The 13,334-nt window shown below is 48.4% G+C and overlaps 1 long non-coding RNA gene across 1 annotated transcript; it reads right to left on the bottom strand.

Moving 5' to 3' along the window:
* Window positions 1–39: 39 nt before the first annotated feature.
* LOC106004054 lies at window positions 40–7,156 on the bottom strand. The gene is made up of 3 exons (XR_006608556.1): window positions 5,791–7,156; window positions 5,042–5,589; window positions 40–3,402 (listed from the first exon to the last, which is right to left on the bottom strand). It is a non-coding gene; the product is annotated as an uncharacterized LOC106004054 (long non-coding RNA).
* Between the last annotated feature and the right edge of the window lie 6,178 nt (window positions 7,157–13,334).

A 13,334-nucleotide genomic window follows, 5' to 3' on the forward strand; every position in this document is an offset into this window, starting at 1 on the left:
GCTCTCAGTTGTTCCCCACTGAGAATGATATTCGCTGTGGGGTTTTCATAGATGGTTTTGATGGTATTGAGGTGTGTACCCTCTGTCCCTACACTGTGAAGAGTTTTGATCAAGGAAGGATGCTTTGGGGTATGTGTGATCATGTTACAGTTACGTTTCATTTTAAAAATACAGGTATTTAAAAAATTGTAAGAACTCATTCTGAGGCATTTGTGGATCAAATGATACAAGCGTGTTTGAAATAACTCAGTAAGAGTTGGGTGGGTGTGATGAAACGGGGCTGGCCGGGGGTGCACCGTGTCCGAAGCCGGCTGGCAGGTACATCGCAGGAGGAAAGGGGTTTGGCACTTGTCTCTGCTTTTGTACGTGTTTAGTTTTCCATGATAAAGTACTAAAATGTCCCTACACGACACCATCTCAGTCTGGACCGCCAGCACCCCCTACCCTGGCCGAGGACCCTCCTCCTTCAAGCTCGGGCTCGCCGTCTCCTTGCTGGTGTCTTTGCTCCGCACCCCCCGTTCCTAGCACCATGGTCGTGTGGTCAGACCCTGGCAGTGGGTTCTCACTGCCCCTTGTGTGCCAGCAACGCCCCACCGACTTTCCTCCCGGGCCTCCGAGGCCCCATCTCCTGCTCCTTCCCCCTCGTCACTGAGCCACCGACACTGCCTGCACCAGGACAATCGCCCCCTAAAGCTCGCACGGAGAGCGCGTCCTCACAGACGTCCATCAGGGCCTTGAGGTCTACCCTGAATCACTCATACTTCGGAAACTTGTGCCCGTCTTCAGCGCGGCTAATCTCCGTATCTGCTCTGCTTTACTTTTCCCCCTTAGCCTATCACTTCAAAGCACAGGACAAAATTTACTTATTACACTTCTCAGAATAGAAAGAAATGAAGTTTCACAGGGACAACACCTTCTGTCTCTTTGGCTCACAGATAGATCCCGAGAATCTACAACCGTGCCTGGCATACAGTGGGTGCATAATAAACACTTTTTAGAGAATAAGTGATCGGTTTCATTGAAGTAAATCCCGTCCTCCTGGCGATGAAGGGATTGAGGTTAACAGTCCGCCCAAGGAGCAAGCGGGCCCCACAGGGGTCTTCCACTCGATGGAAAGCTCAAGTTTGGCCCCGTGTCTGCCAGTGACCGGTCTGGCCTCACGAGCAGGTGTTTCTAGAACCTCTGCAGCCCCATCAATGCCGCTTCATTCGTGGTGCGACCCTCGAGCAAGCCGGGGGTCGCGAGAAGAGGCAGACTGACACGCACGCCCGGCAGGTTAGAGACCCGCGTCCAGAGGGGTGCACGGCCGGAAGCTCTAGCAACACCAGGACTCCCCGGGGTGGGCTGCACCTGGCCGGAACCAGCGGGAGCCACCCGGCCTGCCCAGGGCCCACTCAGAGGCAACTTCATGGGTTATCAGGGTCTGGAGTCAGAGCTGGGCAGCCCAGTGCGACACGCCTTGCCTCTGATGCCCAGGGCCCTGCCCGGGGTTGGCTTCTCTCTGAAGAAAATGCGAGCAGCCACAGTCTGCGTGTGCAGGGACATGCTCAACAAGTCACGGGGGCCAGTGACACTGCAAAACCCAGAAGCGGAGGGACCGCGTATCCCGTGAATTAAAAGAATTTGCTGAAGTGTAACAGCCAAACCTGCTTATTTTGCTGATGCTGGGAGACCAGGGAGCCCGAAGATGATTTGGCCTGGGGCTGGGTCAGTGGGATTTGGCGCACTTGCCAGGCTCGGGGTTCCCGGCACCTGCACGAGCCGCGCGCGGTGGTCTGGACGAGCGGCGTTTGTGGTGGGCGGACTGTGACTGGAGCGAAGCTGACGTGACCCCGGGGTGTCGGGCAGGGCAAGAATCCCAGGTTTGTGTAGATGGGGCTGCGGATTTATCGTGTTTCACCCTGACTGCATCTCCCAAGAGGGCCCGGAGGACAGTGCTTTCCACTCACAGCGCTGAAAAATACACGACAGGAAACCCAAGCCTCCCTGAAAAGCATCAGAGAAATGGGCCCAGGACGGAGGTGAAGATGGGGCCTTGGAAGAGGACTCCCTGATTCCCACGGGTCCGGGGAGGCGCAGCCCCAGGCGCGTGTGCAGCCCCCAGAGGGCACGGCTCCCAGGAGAGCCAGCAGGGCCAGAAGGGTCATCAGAATACCGCGGCTGACCAGGACTCTGGAGCATGGGACCGGGAGACAGAAGCAGCCACATCTGTGCCACTGAAAACGTCTGAGAGCCTGGCTCAGACAAGCGAGCCGTCGCCACCCTGTAATCTGTGCCCGCTGCTACATCAGCCAGGGTTCTGCTGCGGACAGCAGAATCCGCTGCGGCTGGTTTATGGGGAGAGGGCTTCAATACGGGGCACCAAGGGACGGCTGAAGAGTGAGCCTCTAGGGCTGAGCAGCTCCCGGGGGCACCCTGCCCGTGGTCAGGCAAGAGAGCAGGCCCCTCCCAGCCCCCCACGGCTGACTGACCATCAAGGGGCCTCTGGGGCTCCAGGGAGAGCTGCTACAACCAGGGGGAGCGGGGGGGACCGGGCCACCGATGGGGACAGGCTGCCCTGCTCGCTGCCTCTCTGGTTCTCCTCCATGTTGCGTCCATGGATCAGGATTTAATTTTCCACAGATTACTCCCCCGGAAACTTCTAGAAAGTTTGACATTCACATTAGCTTTCTCTCCCTCAGCCTAAACTTTTTTTTTTTTTTTTTTAAGAATTTTGAGTGCTTTTGACAATCCCTTGCCTCTCCACTTGAGTCTAGGTAGAAAGCTGACCCGGATGACCTCCATGCCCCTTCCAGCTGGGTCTCCAGCGGCGACCCCACAGGGCACACCTCCGGCCTTCCGTTCACATGAGTTCCACCCCCATTTCTTGCATATCGTTTTTAATAAAATCCAAAAGGCTGAGCGTGAACTGGAGGTAAAATATAAAACAGCCAAATGTCAGGTCAAGAGTTTCAGAAAGAGGAACCCCAAGACAAATTTATCATTTATGTTTATGCAAAAGTGTGTTGGGTCTTTGGACTTCCCAGAGGCATGGAAAAATAACACCTCAGAGATTTACATAAGCAGGAGGGCGGGGGAAGGCCTCGAACCGGTTGGCTTCTGTTATTGTCTGGTTTAAAAAATGAGAGTTTTCATTAGGAAGTCAGCTCACCTGCATGGGGCCCTCCTTCTCCGAGAGCACAAGAAGCCAGTGCTCCCCCGGGGGCCGCTCAGGACCACAGATGACAGAGCAGGGTGCGGGGCAGGAATATATACACCTGTTGGGGACCAGCGAAAAAGGGAAATGTAAGACCCCTTGCTCAAAAGGCAAGGAAAAAAGTGTGGTTCCAAGTACAGAAATATAAAGCTTCTTCCTTTTTCCCGTGGTCTCTGCCTTGACTTGTCATGATGCTCTTAGTCATCCTAAGAAGAGAACAAATAAAATGTTAAGATATTACTGTGAATCTTCTTGTTCATCTTTATATTTTAACTGCAAACACAAGAGCACTTCCTGCCTCTGGGGTGTCTCGGAGGTTAGACAATTTACATCTCCTAGCGAATGCACACACATGTGTTCTGTCCTTGTGAGGGAGGCGGAAATGCGGAAAACCACCTCTTGGCATTTTGCACCCATTTCTTCATACGTGTGGCTCCTGCCCACCCTGTCCGCCCTGGGGAAGCTGGGAGGGAAGTGACCGCACACAGGCTGCTCGGCCTTCTTCTCTCCAACATGGCGTTTCCAGCCTAAGCGATAAGCTAACGTGGGGCACCGCATACGGAGGGACAAGCGTATTTCCTTGCTGTCCGAGTCTCTTACTGTGTTCGAAGCCAGGTTCAGGGTCAAACGGAAAGCGTGGCTTCTCAGAGCTGTTGGTCATCAATGCAACAAAACACTTGCTTTTCCCTCACTGACTCGCACGCCCTGTGGGCCCGCCTGGAGTTGTGTGTTCACGGGCCCTGGGAATGTGTTTGCAGACGGGCAGTGAGGAAAATGGGCACACGTGAGGCAGGGCTTTCCTCTGCCCCCGTGTTCACTCCACAGTCCCATCAGACTTCATTCACAAAACACGGGTCCGGGGCGCCCGGGTGGCCCACTCTTGATGTCGGCTCAGGTCATGATCTCAGGGTCATGAGGTCGAGCCCCATGTCCGGCTCCATGCTCAAAGGGGCGTCTGCTTCTCTCTCCCCCTCTCCCTCTCTTAAAAAAATAAAATTAAAATAATAAAATCTAAAAAGAAAACACGGTTTCAAAGAGAAAACCATCAGGAATTTCGAGACGGCGGCCGGACTCAGGGCCTTCCTGAGTGCTGACCTGTGTGACACACGCCGGGCCGGCTACAGCTCGATGCTTCACGTCGTGAGGCACCGGTCAGCGGCCGACTCCCGCTGGGAACCCACCTCCTGGGATAAACAGGCCCCCCAAAATTCAAGCTCTCTTTTTCTAGATTCTCCGTGGTTATTTGAACCACTGTTGGCTTCATCATTGGGTTAGTGCTGGGGTTAGAAAGCACTTGCACCCACGGGCCCCAGGCTGAGGGCAGCCCCGTGACTCAGCTACCACGAAGGTGGAAAGGTCAGAGGTCAGGGGCCAGGGTAGGGGGGCTCGGGAGCTCCCCACCTGCCTTTTGCGTGGCCCTTCTCGGTGCTGGCGGCCCAGACTTTACAAGCGGCGGATCCAGTGCTGACGACCAGGCTGCAGGGACCAGTAACACCTGCTTCCTACACGAGGAAACCGGGGCCCAAACTCCTGAGACCCGGCCCCATGTCTGTCCGCCGGCAGCCCCGCCGGCCTCCCACGCAGCGAGCCTCCTCCCTGGCCAGCGACCCGCGTCTGAACAGATGAGACGGGTGTGTGTGGAGACGGCCACGCTGGGAGGAAGTGCGCAGGGAAGAGGGCCTCTGTGGGGAGGTTTCGGGGGGGTCCGCCTCGGCGCGTCCCCAAGGTGGGCAGGTTGTGCTTGGCAAACCGCAGGATGGCTGCCTTCCTCCGTTAGCTTTTCTAGTGAGAACCAGGCTAATCGGGGAGCCAAGGAGAAACAAAAATCCATGGAAGCGGACTTACAGAAGACATTCGGAGGCTGAACTGTGGGAGGCGGGGGCGTGACTGGAGGACGAGCCATAAGCTGGGAGACGGGGGCGTCTGTCCTGGAGCCCCGTGCGAGGTGGACAGGCGGAGCTCACGGAGAAGGGGCAGCATTCAAGGACAAGGCTGAGGGCCAGTGTAGCCTGACCGAACACCCACTCTGGACGCGGCCAGGAGGACGGTAGCAAGGAGGCACGTGCCCCAAGGGCGTGGGTGGGTTGCCTCCAGCCCCGGAAAGTCTGATGGCGGACGGCAGACAAGGCCTTTCTTCATTATTTCTGCCTCTTGCCCTCACCTACGAGACTCAAGGTGCTGCAGACTCCACCCGAAAGGAAGCTGTGAAATCCTCCTTGAGACTCTCAACAAATCTGGTCATCCTGGCCAAGAGCGCTCAAACCTCAAGGCACCCCTTCACCGAACACTGAAGCAGACACAGAGGTGAGCCTCAGAAATGCGCACGAAGTGAAAGCAGCCGGACCCAGGAGAGCCCCATCACGCGAGTCCATGGTGTGGTCAGAAAGGCAAACCTACAGAGAAAGAAAGTAAATTAGTAATCTGCTGCTTGGGCCTGTGCAGGGGAATGGAAAGTTCTATCTGGGGTAGTGGAAATTTTTACGACTTGGGCGGTGGTGCTAAGACAAGTGACTTTTTTCTTCGAAAATTATGCTTCAGTGGAGTGATTCAATATATAAGCGTTCGCTCAGTGATTTTTCCTAAGCGTTCATTACCATGCATCGGGGCAGTTGGGTAGCATCCCTGAGGTGTAGAAACTTGAGAGACCAGCAGGCTTCAGGGCAAGCCGGCCGGGTTTTGTGTTTCTCCAACCCAAGGGCACCGGTGTTGCTGCCTCTGTTTGTAAAGACAAAGCAACTTGGGGTCAAGTTTAATTATTTGTTTAAGGTCATGCAGCTGGTAAGTGGCAAAGCCCCGCATCTCCCTGGGGACAGAGCCTGCTCCCCGTCCCCTGCCTGGCCCTACAGAACACTGCCTCATAGATTTTCCCTCCTCAAAATGACCTCAGAGTGCCATTTAAGAAATTAAACTCTCCTTTCGTCCAGATTTGTTCACGCCGCAAAGACTTTTCCCTCACTTGTGTGCGCCCTCTTGCTACTACGTTCCATGAGAGCGTTCCCTGTGGTTTCCTCGACGACAGAGGATCATTATGGGAGGTGCCACCTTTTTCCCAGAGGGACTCACAGAGCCCTGCAAGGATCAGGTGACTGTGGCTCATCCCCCCTTCCTACTAAAGGTCCCCCACAAGCATTTGGCTTTGATCTGCAGGGACCCAGAGCCATGGTAGGCATATGCAGAAATAGTACAGTATGTATTTATGAACTCAGAACACGGGGTTTCAGGACTTCCTTTTCCTGCCACCAGGGACTCAGAATAGGCCCTTAATTGGTCTTGCAAATCATTTAACCATAGAAACTGCGGCTTTAGCAGTGTTGCATCTGGAACCCTGCTCAAACGTCAACGACCATTGAATTTTTCACTGAATTTGCGGGACCCCTGCCCAGATGGTTGGGGGTTCCAGTCCCGCCTCCACCACTTATTGGCTGTGAGGCTCTGGGTTCACAAGGGACTGGAAGTTAAGGCCCTTAATGTCCTTGAGCCTCGGTTTCCCTCAGCCATGAAGTAAGGGTAATAACACCTGCCTGAGAGCATGCTGTCTTGGTCCCCACTCAACACGCTTCGGGTTGAGGCAAAGATTGAATCAGGGAAGCCAGACAATGTGCCTAGTGTGATGCTCTGCTACGGTAAGCATCCAGCAATGGGGAACCCTGAGGATAAGGATCTTGTTCAGTTCCAGATAAAGCTTATCTGCCACATTTTACTCTCTGAGACCAACCACAACTGTCAAAAAGAATGAAACTTTTGAAAAGTCACATCCCCACTCACAAGCTAGGAGGAACAGCTCTTAATCTCAGTGAAATTCAAATTTTAAACCAAACCAAGGGAAGAAAGAAGGTGTCTGTGAACACAGACCCCTACACACAGCTCTAGGAAGACGTCCAGCTTCTCCAAACATTGCTGGCAAAACCCTCAAGGTCAAAGCTTCAGCCATGACCCTCACTCAAAAGGTAAGATTTCTCAGAGTCCACAGTCTCTCATGGTTTGTGTCCCCCTCTGATTTCCCCCAATTCACTTTTCCTTTCCTTCTCCGAATATCTTCCATGTTATTCCTTATGCTCCACAAGTAAGTGAGACCATATGATAATTGACTTTCTCTGCTTGACTCACTTCACTCAGCATCATCTCCTCCAGTCCTGTCCATGTTGACACAAAAGTCGGGCCTTCATCCTTTCTGAGAAACAAACTGGGGGTTTTGGAAGGAGGGGGTGGGGGTTAGGTGAGCCGGGTGGTGGGTATTAAGTAGGCGTGTATTGCGTGGAACACTGGGTGTGGTGCATAAACAAATGAATTTTGGAACACTGAAAAAAATATATTTTTTTAAAAAGGCAAGATTCGGGGGTTTGAGGGCTGGGACGGGGTGGTAAGGCTGAACAAAGCACCACGCAGACACAGGAGGGGATGGTGGGCCGTCTTGTCTCTGCAGGTGCAAACGCCATCAGCTGGAGAGAAGTACAAGCCAACCCCGTCACAAAGAAATGCCGTGACATGCTTCAAGCCAGGAGGACTGCCCTCTGCCCCCAGGACAGAGGCCGTGGCAGAGACGGTGAGGAAATGCTCTAAAGCAACACGGGTAGGTGGGAGCTGTCTGCTGCCCGGCTCACATCCCTGGTCTTGCCCACCCAGACCTCTTCTTCAGCCGACACACAGCTGGGAGAGCCCGGGCCTCGTGCAGAGATGAGCTGCGCTGGAATGTTACGAGCATTGGGTTCACCATAAGGACAAGAGTAATTTTGGCAAAGAGTATGACCAGAAGTAGACCCGTGCCACGAAGTCAAGCAGGGGAAATCAGAAAAATTCTTTGAAAAGTTCTCTTTTTTATATAATAAACGTTTTGGGAGTGAAAAACAAAAAGAAGAAACAAGGTTGGAGGTAAATGCAAATCGTTTGAAAACAGAAAAAGACTAAAGACGGCTACAATGTACTGCGCGATGAAAGACGGCTTTGAGAAAAGTAAGCACACTAAAATGGGGAGGAATTAGAAGGTTAAAATTATTATGGGAAAAGAACAGGTAAGAGTGATGCCGGAAGAGCCAACGCACCCATTCATGGCACGCTGAGCAAAGCCAACGGAATAAACGAAAATAGAAAATATCTAAAGTTGTAATAGAAGAGGGCATCCCGAGCACAGAGATAGGACCGGCAGGCAGACATTCTGATGAAGGGCCAGTCCAGCTGGGGGAACAGGAAGGGGTCGAGCGACAGGAACGCCGCGGGGAGAGGCAGGGTTCGAACCCACACTGGGAGAGGACCGGACAATGCTGCAAGAGAAGCATGTTGAACCAAGAACTTCAAACCCAGGTATCCTCAGAATAAAGGCAAAGACAGATTCTTTCTAACATGTAAGAGCATAGGGACCGGAGCTCAGGGAGCACTGAGGACAAACTAGAATGTGGAGTTGGAGGTGAGCCCTCAACCCACAAGAACACGGTGCCGACACTCTGCAGTTGTAGCTCTCGGCACAAAGGGTATAACTTGGGAAATGTGGAAATCATATTATTACGAACCAGGAGATGAAAGAGACGAAAACATGGGGAGAAGTAAAGTGGGCTGATTTCTTTCTTTTTTCCTCAGGAAATAGAGTCCAATTAAGAAAAAGAGCTTTCAGAACACTAGAGTCGTAGAGTTAACCCACTAAGAGAAGGAAGAGGCAGCTACACGGGGCCTCTTCGGAGTACGAGCAGCGTAATACAGCCCTTAAAGAAAATACAGACCGGGGGCTGAAGGAAAATAAACGACTAGAAGAGAAACTTTGATGACACAGACTTAAACAACAGAACGAAGACCAACACAGTTAGTTGCCCTATGAATGTATAACAAATGTTATAAAAGTGATAGACATTTGGGATCTAAAAATAAGACCCAATCGGCTTTTGCCTATCCTATATGCAAGAAATAATTCTACAACAAAGTAAATCGATGCTAAAAGCATACCCAGTAGACACACAAACAGGATTCCTGACATTAATACCAAACAAACCTAATTCGAGCTAAAAAGAAAATTAAAAAATTTAAATTGTACCAAAAGAAGGGTACTATATAGTGATAAAGAACCTGAGGTTGATCATGAATCTCCATCTGTCAGATCACATAATTTTATGACTTACAAGTCAACCAAAAGTTAGCAGTACAAGAGAACAGCAAAGATCTACTTTAACGTATTGAATCAGCCGGTTCCACTCAGTGTGTGTAGAATTTTCTTTCCTGAAGATAAAGAGTAGACACTCCTTTTCAGGGAATTCTTAACAACAACAAAGACCATGTTAGGTCACAGAAACTCCTGGTAAATTCCAGAAAGTAGGGTATGTACACACCATATTCTTGGATTAAAATGGAATGATTAATAAAACGTCATTATTAATAGCAAAAAAAAAAAAAAAGAAAAAGAAAAATCTACCATGTAGATATTTGAAAATTCTAAAAATTCCAGTTTCAAAGAGAAATTCAAAATTGAAATTGCAAACTATCTAGGACATGCTATAATAAAGACTGTATCAGAACTTACAAAATATGGCTAAAGCGCAGAAAAAAATTCATAGCTTTGAATATTCATATTGATAAACAGGAAAAAATTAAAATAGATCAACATTTTATTGAGTAATTTGAAGACAACAGTACATCTAAGAAACACATAAATGTAAAAATTACAAAACAGGAAAAAGAGCTGTAATAAAATTCAGGAGCTGGTTATTTTGAAATTAAGATATAAACACCAGGAAATAAAACCCAGGAAAAATAAGGAAAATCAAATAAAAATAAAAGTTGTCCTGAGGTAAGAAGAAAGTCTGAACAGATAAATCACCATGGTGGGAATTTAGACTGTTACCAAGGAACAATCTTATTGAAAAAAACAAAAATCAGTTCAAGACAGTTTCGCAGCTAGATTTTTTGGTAACACTCTTGACTATATTCCCTACTGTACCTTAAAAGTTAATTTTTTATTTCAAGTTACACATCCAATATGAGTCAGGAACTCCCCCCTCCCCCGCACAAAAGGGCAGATGACCTGGCTTTCACCACTGTGTACCTGTGATCTCTGGGACACACCGGCTTTTGGGACACACACACCTGCTCTCGTCTATGTCAGCCTGGGAGAAGCAGGCGCCGCTTCCACTCACAGTCCACCAGATACACCTACTCACACGGTCCTCTGCTATTTGGGAGCTGGGAAATGTGGAGTATGTGGCTATTCCCGGAGCAGTAAATGTCTGCCCTATAGCACTGGCTGATGATTAAAGGCCAAGAGAAATAAAATACAAAAATTGGAAAGAATAAGGTAAAATTGAAACATACATGCATAAAAAAGCAGAAGCTGAGGCAGACTAAAATTAGTAAGAATGCAGATTTGAATGACATGTTTAACAAGCTTGAATTAATTAGAAAAATAAACTCGAAGACAAAGGCATTATTAGGGATAAATGAAGTATAACTTAATGGTAAAAGAAAAAACTACCATTCCTAAGAGAGATATAATAAGCCAATCTCAGTTACCTATTGGTGCATAGAAAACCACCCCCAAAACTTGTGGCTTAAAATAGCAGTGATGCTGTGGGTTGTCCATGCACCTGGGCCAGCTAGGGTCCCTCAGGGATCTACGTTCACCTAGGAACGCAGTCAGTGGGAACAGGCAAGATGGCTTCATTCACACGTCTGGAGCCTCACCTGGGGAGGCAGGGGCAGTGGCCGGTGGTAGGACTCTCCAGTAGGGCACTCAGACTTCATACCGATAGAGCCTGGCTCCAAGACAATAAAACAAACCTTGCCAGGGCTCTGAAGGGTCAGTTTCAAAACGTGGTTAGCTTTACTTCTGCCTCGTTCTATTGGCAAGTCACAGGCCAGCTAGATTCAAGCATGAAGGACATACAATGAACTTTCTGATGGCAAGAGCAGGGCGCACGTGCAGATGTGAGAAGAGTTGTCTCTTGGGAGACCGTCCACCCTATAGCCACAACATGCACATCCTTCTTATGTGAAAAATAAGCCCACCACCTCCAGAGACCCCCGAAGATCTATCCAAACACAGTAACAGATTCAGATAGAGATTCGATCCTCTCAATCAGGTCCAAAGGTAGATGAGCCCCCTCCGATGTGGTTCTCAGGTTAGAAACATCTAGAGAAACTGAGGGTTGCTGGAAGGGAGCAGGATGGGGGGATGGGCTCACTGGGGGATGGGCATTGAGGAGGGCAATTGAAGCGACGGGCACTGAGTGTTCTATGCCACCAATGGATTACCGAATTCTATCTCTCAGATGACTAATACAGTATTTGTTCATTAAATTGAATTTAAATTTAAAAAATTAAAAAGGAACATATAGAGATAAGATAGACATTTAATAGTGGTAAGTGTGTCAAACCACCAAAAGAAATAATAATTCTAAATGTATGTGCACCCCATGAAACTTCAACATATAAAATGAAAACATGAGCAGAAATGAAAGTAGACAAATTCACCATTACAGTGGAAAGTTTAACACAATTCTTTTGGTAATTGACAGAAAATCAGAAAAAAAAAAAGTGTAGCTATATGCCAACAATGAAATATTTAGGAAAAAACTTGATGATGTCACTTACAGTTATATCAAAAATACATATCAAATATTTAGGAACAAGCCTAACAAAAGATGTAACTTCTACAAGTTACAGAGAATTCTTGAGAGAAGTTCAAGCTGACCTACATAAAGGGAGAGCTACCCCTGTTTATGGTTTGGAAGACTCACTCCATGTTAATTTATATAAATTGACTTACCAAGTCAGCATAATTCCAAGTATTAAAAATTCAGTGGGTTTTTGGTATTGTTTTGTGGGTTTTTTTTTTTTTTTGAGAAGACAGAAGTAGAAATTCACAAGTTGATTTTTAAATGCACAGAAAAATATAAAGAGACCAAAAGAGCCACAGATTTGTTGAGGAAGAGCAATATTCATGACAAACTATTAGATACTAAGACTTACTAAAAAGCAACATTAGGGGCTCCTAGGTGGATCAGTCATTACATGTCCGGCTTCAGCTTAGGTCATGATCCCAGGGTCCTGGATTCGAGTCCCGCATCGGGTCCCCTGCTTAGTGGGGAGTCTGCTTCTCCCTCTCCCTCTGCCTCTCCCCCACTGTTGGTGAGTTCACACACTCTCTCGTGCTCTCTCACGTGCGCTCTTTCCCTCTCTCACTTGCGAAATAAATACATATAATCTTTTAAAAAATAAAAATAAAAAGCAACATTAATTGGGACAGTGTGGTGCCGGCATGAGAACGGACAGCCAAAGGGAAGAGAAGAGTTTCCAGAAGCAGAGCCATGCGGCTGTTGGTTTATGACAAAGGTGAAATTGCATGGAGCTGTGGAGAGCCTGGATTTTCAGTAAATATGAGAACTGAGCAAAGTGGCCACTTGTAAGTGATTATAGACCCTTAAACACAAAAGTCAATTCCAATGATATAGTAGATAAAATAAAAGTAAAATAAATATTTGTAGAAAGCAACAGAACAGTTTCAAGAGCTTAGAGTAGATAAAATTTCCTGAAAGGGACGGGAAAAGCTCTAACCATAAAGGAAAAGATTGATAAAGGGCACATCAGAGTTGGAGGAGTGGTTTGCCAAAAGGTCTCATCACAGGGGGACCAGGCAAGCCACAGACCAGGGAAGACATTGCAATACGTACCCAAAAAAGGACCCATGTCCAGCTTTAAAAGCCCACAGTACAGAATGAGAAAGTCTGAAAAACAGTAGAAAAATGGGAAAGGATTTGAACAGACATTTCACATTAAGAAAGACTATCTAAATTGCTAATTAAAATATGAAAGTTGCTCAACTGCAAAATTCACCAGGGACACAATTGAAACCACGTTGAGATCATCCCCGCAGAAGGGCTGAAACTCACAAGAATACATGTAATACCACCATCACCAAGACCAAGGATTTCAGAGCAATGAGAACTCGCACACCCTGGCTGATGGGGGTGTGCGTTAGCACAACAATTTGGAAAATAGTTTCGTGGTACCTTCTAAAAATATATGCAAGCCTTGGGAGCCACAGATTCCCCTCCTGGGCGTGTACCCAGTAGAAATGTGTGCACACGCACTCCACGAGATTGACCCAGGATTATTCACAGCAGTGCTGTTTGCATTCAAAAGCATAAAAAGCCTCTTTGCT

This window comes from Mustela putorius, unplaced genomic scaffold (genome assembly GCF_011764305.1).
Source record: "Mustela putorius furo isolate JIRA1106 unplaced genomic scaffold, ASM1176430v1.1 tig00000997_pilon_pilon_pilon, whole genome shotgun sequence".
NCBI lineage: Eukaryota > Metazoa > Chordata > Mammalia > Carnivora > Mustelidae > Mustela > Mustela putorius.